This window comes from Anabrus simplex, chromosome 1, assembly GCF_040414725.1.
Source record: "Anabrus simplex isolate iqAnaSimp1 chromosome 1, ASM4041472v1, whole genome shotgun sequence".
Lineage (NCBI taxonomy): Eukaryota > Metazoa > Arthropoda > Insecta > Orthoptera > Tettigoniidae > Anabrus > Anabrus simplex.
Window position 1 is genome coordinate 183,326,214 of NC_090265.1, and position 5,949 is coordinate 183,332,162.

At 43.5% G+C, this 5,949-nt stretch overlaps 1 non-coding gene across 1 annotated transcript; it reads left to right on the forward strand.

The window, feature by feature from the left end:
- Positions 1-5,430: 5,430 nt before the first annotated feature.
- TRNAG-GCC (transfer RNA glycine (anticodon GCC)) lies at positions 5,431-5,501 on the forward strand. Its single transcript has one exon. It is a non-coding gene; the product is annotated as a tRNA-Gly (tRNA).
- Positions 5,502-5,949: the final 448 nt, after the last annotated feature.

Below are 5,949 nucleotides of genomic sequence, written 5' to 3' on the forward strand. Positions count from 1 at the left end.
CTCACCTCTAATCAGTTGACCTCCCGAGGCTGAGTGGACCCCGTTCGAGCCCTCGTACCACTTTTCAAACTTCGTGGCAGAGCCGGGAATCGAACCCGGGCCTCCGGAGGTGGCAGCTAATCACGCTAACCACTACACCACAGAGGCGGACCCAGTCCTCGTATCTCGTTTCAAATTTCTGTCTGTCCCTGCGGTGTAGTGCTTAGTGCGATTAGCTGCCACCCCCAAGGGCCGAGTACGATTCCAGGCTCTGCCACGAAATTTGAAAAGTGGTACGAGAGATGAAACGGGGTCCACTCAGCCTCGGGAAGTCAACTGAGTAGAGGTGGGTTCGATTCTCACCTCAGCCATCTTGGAAGTGATTTTCCTTGGTTTCCCACTTCTCCACCAGGCAAATACCGGGATGGAACCTACTTTAAGGCCACGGAAGTTTCCTTCCCTCTTCCTTGTCTATCCCTTCCAAACTTACAATTCCCCCATTCCCACACAGAACCCCTGTTCAACATAGCAGGTGAGGCAATCTGGGCGAGGTACTGGCTCTTCTCCACAGTTGTATCCCCGACCCAGAAGTCTCACATTCCAGGACAGTGCCCTTGAGTCGGCGGAGGTAGATCCCTTGCTGAGTCCGAGGGAAAAACCAACCGTGGATGGTAAGCGGATTAAGAAAGTCAGAAAGAAGGAAAGACTATTCTTCCTGCGATTCGAATGTAAAATTCCTATTGCGTTTTAAAATGATTAACTCAAAATACCTCCTCTGCGAACCATGTGACCTTGCCGCGGTGGGGAGGCTTGCGTGTCCCAATGATGCAGATAGCCGAGCCGCAGGTGCAACCATATCGGATGGGTATCTGTTAAGAGACCAGACTAACGAATGGTTCATCGAAAGGGGGGTAGCAGCCTTTCGGTAGTTGCAAGGGCGGCAGTCTAGATGATTGACTGATACGGCCTTGTAATAATACTCAACATGGCTTAGCTGTGTTGATACTGCTACATGGCTGAAAGCAACGGGAAACTACAGCCGTAACCACCTCCCGAGGACATGCAGCTCTCTCTGTATGAAAGATGTACTGATGATGGCTTCTTCCCGGGTAAAATATTCCGGAGGTAAACTAGTGCCCCATTCGGATCTCCGGGTGGGGACTACACGAGAGGGGGCGATCATCAGGAAGATGGATACTGACATTCTGCGAGTCGGAGCGTGGAATGTTAGAAGTTTGAATCGTTGTGGTAGGTTAGAGAATCTGAAAAGGGAGATGGATAGGCTAAAGTTAGATGTAGTTGGTATAAGTGAAGTACGTTGGCAGGAAGAACAGGATTTTTGGTCAGGCGACTACCGAATTATCAACACGAAATCAAACAGGGGTAATGCAGGAGTTGGTTTAATAATGAATAAGAAAATAGGGCAGCGGATAAGCTACTACGACCAGCATAGTGAAAGAATTATTGTCGCCAAGATAGACACCAAACCAATGCCCACCACAATAGTGCAGGTCTATATGCCTACTAGTTCAGCGGATGATGAAGAAATTGAAAGAATATATGAGGAGATAGAAGATTTAATACAATATGTCAAAGGTGACGAGAATCTAATTGTGATGGGAGACTGGAACGCAGTGGTAGGCCAAGGAAGAGAAGGTAGCACAGTAGGAGAATTTGGATTGGGACAAAGGAACGAAAGAGGAAGTCGGCTGGTTGAATTCTGCACTGGCCATAATTTAGTCCTCGCCAATACTTGGTTCAAACACCACAAACGACGGCTGTATACGTGGACGAGACCTGGAGACACTGGAAGGTATCAAATAGACTTCATTATGATTAGGCAGAGATTCAGAAACCAGGTGTTGGATTGCAAAACTTTCCCAGGAGCAGACGTGGACTCTGACCACAACTTGTTGGTCATGAAATGCCATCTGAAGTTGAAGAAATTGAAGAAAGGAAAGAATGCAAAAAGATGGGATCAAGACAAGTTGAAAGAAAAGAGTGTGATGGATCGTTTCAAGGAACATGTTGCACAAGGACTAAATGAAAAGGCCGAAGGAAACACAGTAGAGGAAGAGTGGAGAGTCATGAAAAATGAAGTCAGTAGGTCTGCTGAAGAAATGTTAGGAAGGAAGAAAAGATCAACTAAGAATCAGTGGATAACTCAGGAGATACTAGACCTGATTGATGAACGACGAAAATACAAGAATGCTAGAAATGAAGAGGGCAGAAAAGAATACAGGCGATTAAAGAATGAAGTGGATAGAAAGTGCAAGGTAGCTAAGGAAGAATGGCTGAAGGAGAAGTGCAAGGATGTCGGAGGCTGTATGGTCCTGGGAAAGGTAGATGCTGCATACAGGAAAATCAAGGAAACCTTTGGAGAAAGGAAATCTATGTGCATGAATATTAAGAGCTCAGATGGAAAGCCACTTCTAGGGAAAGAAGACAAAGCAGAAAGATGGCAGGAGCATATCCAACAGTTGTATCAAGGTAACGATATAGATAATTTCGTTCTGGAACATGAAGAGGCTGTTGATGCTGATGAAATGGGAGACCCAATTTTGAGGTCAGAGTTTGACAGAGCTGTGAGTGACCTAAATAGGAACAAGGCACCTGGAATTGATGATATTCCCTCTGAATTACTGACTGCCTTAGGAGAAACCAGCATGGTAAGGTTATTTCATTTAGTGTGCAAGATGTATGAGACAGGAGAAGTTCCATCCGATTTTCGGCAGAATGTTGTTATACCTATTCCCAAGAAAGCCGGTGCTGACAGGTGTGAAAACTACCGTACCATTAGTTTAGTATCTCATGCCTGCAAAATTTTAACACGTATTATTTACAGAAGAATGGAAAAACAAGTTGAAGCTGAGTTGGGGGAAGATCAATTTGGCTTCAGAAGAAATGTAGGAACACGTGAAGCAATCCTGGCTTTACGTCTGATCTTAGAGGATCGAATCAAGAAGGACAAGCCCACGTACATGGCATTCGTATATCTAGAAAAGGCATTCGATAATGTTGATTGGACCAGGCTATTTATGATTCTGAAGATGATAGGGATCAGATACCGAGAACGAAGAATTATCTACAACCTGTATAAAAATCAGTCTGCAGTGATAAGAATCGAGGGCTTGGAAAAAGAAGCAGCAATCCAGAAAGGAGTGAGGCAAGGCTGCAGTTTGTCCCCTCTCCTTTTCAGTGTTTACATAGAACAGGCAGTAAAGGAAATCAAAGAGGAATTTGGAAAGGGAATCACAGTCCAAGGAGAGGAAATCAAAACCTTGAGATTTGCCGATGATATTGTTATTTTATCTGAGACTGCAGAAGATCTCGAGAAGTTGCTGAATGGTATGGATGAAGTCTTAGGTAAGGAGTACAAGATGAAAATAAATAAGTCCAAAACAAAAGTAATGGAGTGCAGTCGAACGAAGGCAGGTGATGTAGGAAATATTAGATTAGGAAACGAAGTCTTAAAGGAAGTAGATGAATATTGTTACTTGGGTAGTAAAATAACCAACGATGGCAGAAGTAAGGAGGACATAAATTGCAGACTAGCACAAGCAAGGAAGAGCTTTCTTAAGAAAATAAATTTGCTCACTTCAAACATTGATATCGGAATTAGAAAGATGTTTTTGAAGACTTTTGTGTGGAGCGTGGCATTGTATGGAAGTGAAACATGGGCGATAACTAGCTCAGAAAGAAAGAGAATAGAAGCTTTTGAAATGTGGTGTTACAGAAGAATGCTGAAGGTGAGATGGATAGATCGAATCACGAATGAAGAGATACTGAATCGAATTGGTGAGAGGAGATCGATTTGGCTAAATTTGACGAGAAGAAGAGATAGAATGATAGGACACATCTTAAGACACCCAGGACTTGTTCAGTTGGTTTTTGAAGGAAGTGTAGGTGGCAAGAACGGTAGGGGTAGACCAAGGTATGAATATGACAAACAGATTAGAGCAGATGTAGGATGCAATAGTTACGTTGAAATGAAAAGGTTAGCACAGGATAGGGTGGCATGGAGAGCTGCATCAAACCAGTCTGTGGACTGATGACTCAAACAACAACAACTCAAAATAAAACGGATGACGTATATTTTACTTTCATTTCTCCCAAACTGTTGAGTAGCTTTGACACTTTTAGTGCACTTGAAGATCTCCAATTAAAAATCAGAGTCATGTAGGTAAGAGACTTTACTAATGGGATATTTTCGTGTAGGTAACTTATATACAGAACGACTACACAACGCTCGGGAGACTTATGACTATCAATATGTCGGCTGTCGCCTTCTTATCAATAAACTTATGTCCTTATTGTTTTTATGTAACCGTGATCGACCAGAGGTTGGGACATTGTTTTGTGGCCGCAATAACACAGGATGGAATCTTGATCACGCCTGGAGCGACATTTTGTTCTGAGCCGCGATGACAGAATTTGGTCCCCGAGAGATTATCTTCTGTTTCTTATTCTCATTCCTGGCCATGTTCTAGTTTATTCAGGGTGGCACCTGATGTGAATTTGGTCTAGTTCTAGGACCAGATGCCCTTCCTCATGCTTACTGTACCCTATGTGGAAGGATGTATCCATTATTGATGCTGGGACTTCCAATGCATACTCTCAGACTCAAAATCGGATATCCACTAATTCTACTGGAAATGTGGTTATAGTGGGTGGTGTACTGGTGTACCTGTCCAGTTGTATCTACGCCTCTCAGGTGGTTGAGGTGGGATACCTCGCTGAATCCGAGTGATAATCGAACCCTGGACGGTAAACGATGTATGAAAGAAAAGGAAAGAAAGAAAAAAGGAAAGAAAGGGCTTTTGTTATTTTGACAAGTTGCTTTTCGTCGCACCGACACGAAAAAGACTTACGGCAACGATGGGATGGGATAGGGCCAGTAATGTGAAAGAAGCGGCCGTAGCCTCAATTAAGCTACATCACAGGCATTTGCCTGGTGTCAAAATAGGGGACCAGGAAAAGACACCGTTTGGTTGCCGAGAGTGTGGTTCGAACTCACAACGTGGTTACAATCATGTGTCTGTCTCGGGACATGTCATGTACTGATACGTATGCGTGTGGAATAGACTTATAACCGATGTTATTTCATAAAATTTAAGGGCAAGATGGCGATTGGTTTAGAATCCTTGAGACTTGCAGTATGTCCTCTCCCATGATTCTCCTGGAGACAGTTTGAAGACATTTGGGGGAAAGTCAACAATCAGGGTAATCTTTGGTAGCAACTGAGTTGGAAACTCGGATGCCCGGAAGGCGTGATATATTAGTCCTATCACAACGTTTCCTAGTGCTAATCACGTTGAGCACTATTCCCAGGGAACTTTACCAGTTAGTTAGCGAGCCTCTCATTAAGTGATAAGCGGCTATAGGGATTGTTCCATTCACGTTCTCCACACATTGAGATATTGAAGCACATATCATGTGTTATTGCTTGTAGCATCGGTGGTTCAATGGTAGAATGCTCGCCTGCCACGCGGGCGGCCCGGGTTCGATTCCCGGCCGATGCAGTTGGATTTTTATTTCCACCGGAGTAAAAAGCCATCATGAAAATTAAAACCTCTGCAAACAGGGATGATGGCTTGATACCACCGTACTGACCCGACATCAAACCAGCCTACTTTAGAAAAGAGGAGCTCAAGTTTCTCAACCACTCATCCTGGTTTTCTAGTGTTTAGACAGGAGTAAATCAATCAATCAATCAATCAATCAATCAATCAATCAATCAATCACAACTGATCTGCATTTAGGGCAGTCGCCCAGGTGGCAGATTCCCTATCCGTTGTTTTCCTAGCCTCTTCTTAAATGATCGCAAAGAAATTGGAAAATTTTTGAACATTTCCCTTGGTAAGTTACTCCAATCCCTAACTTCCCTTCCTATAAATGAATATTTGCCCCAATTTGTCGTCTTGAATTCCAACTTTATCTTCATATTGTGATCTTTCCTGCTTTTAAAGA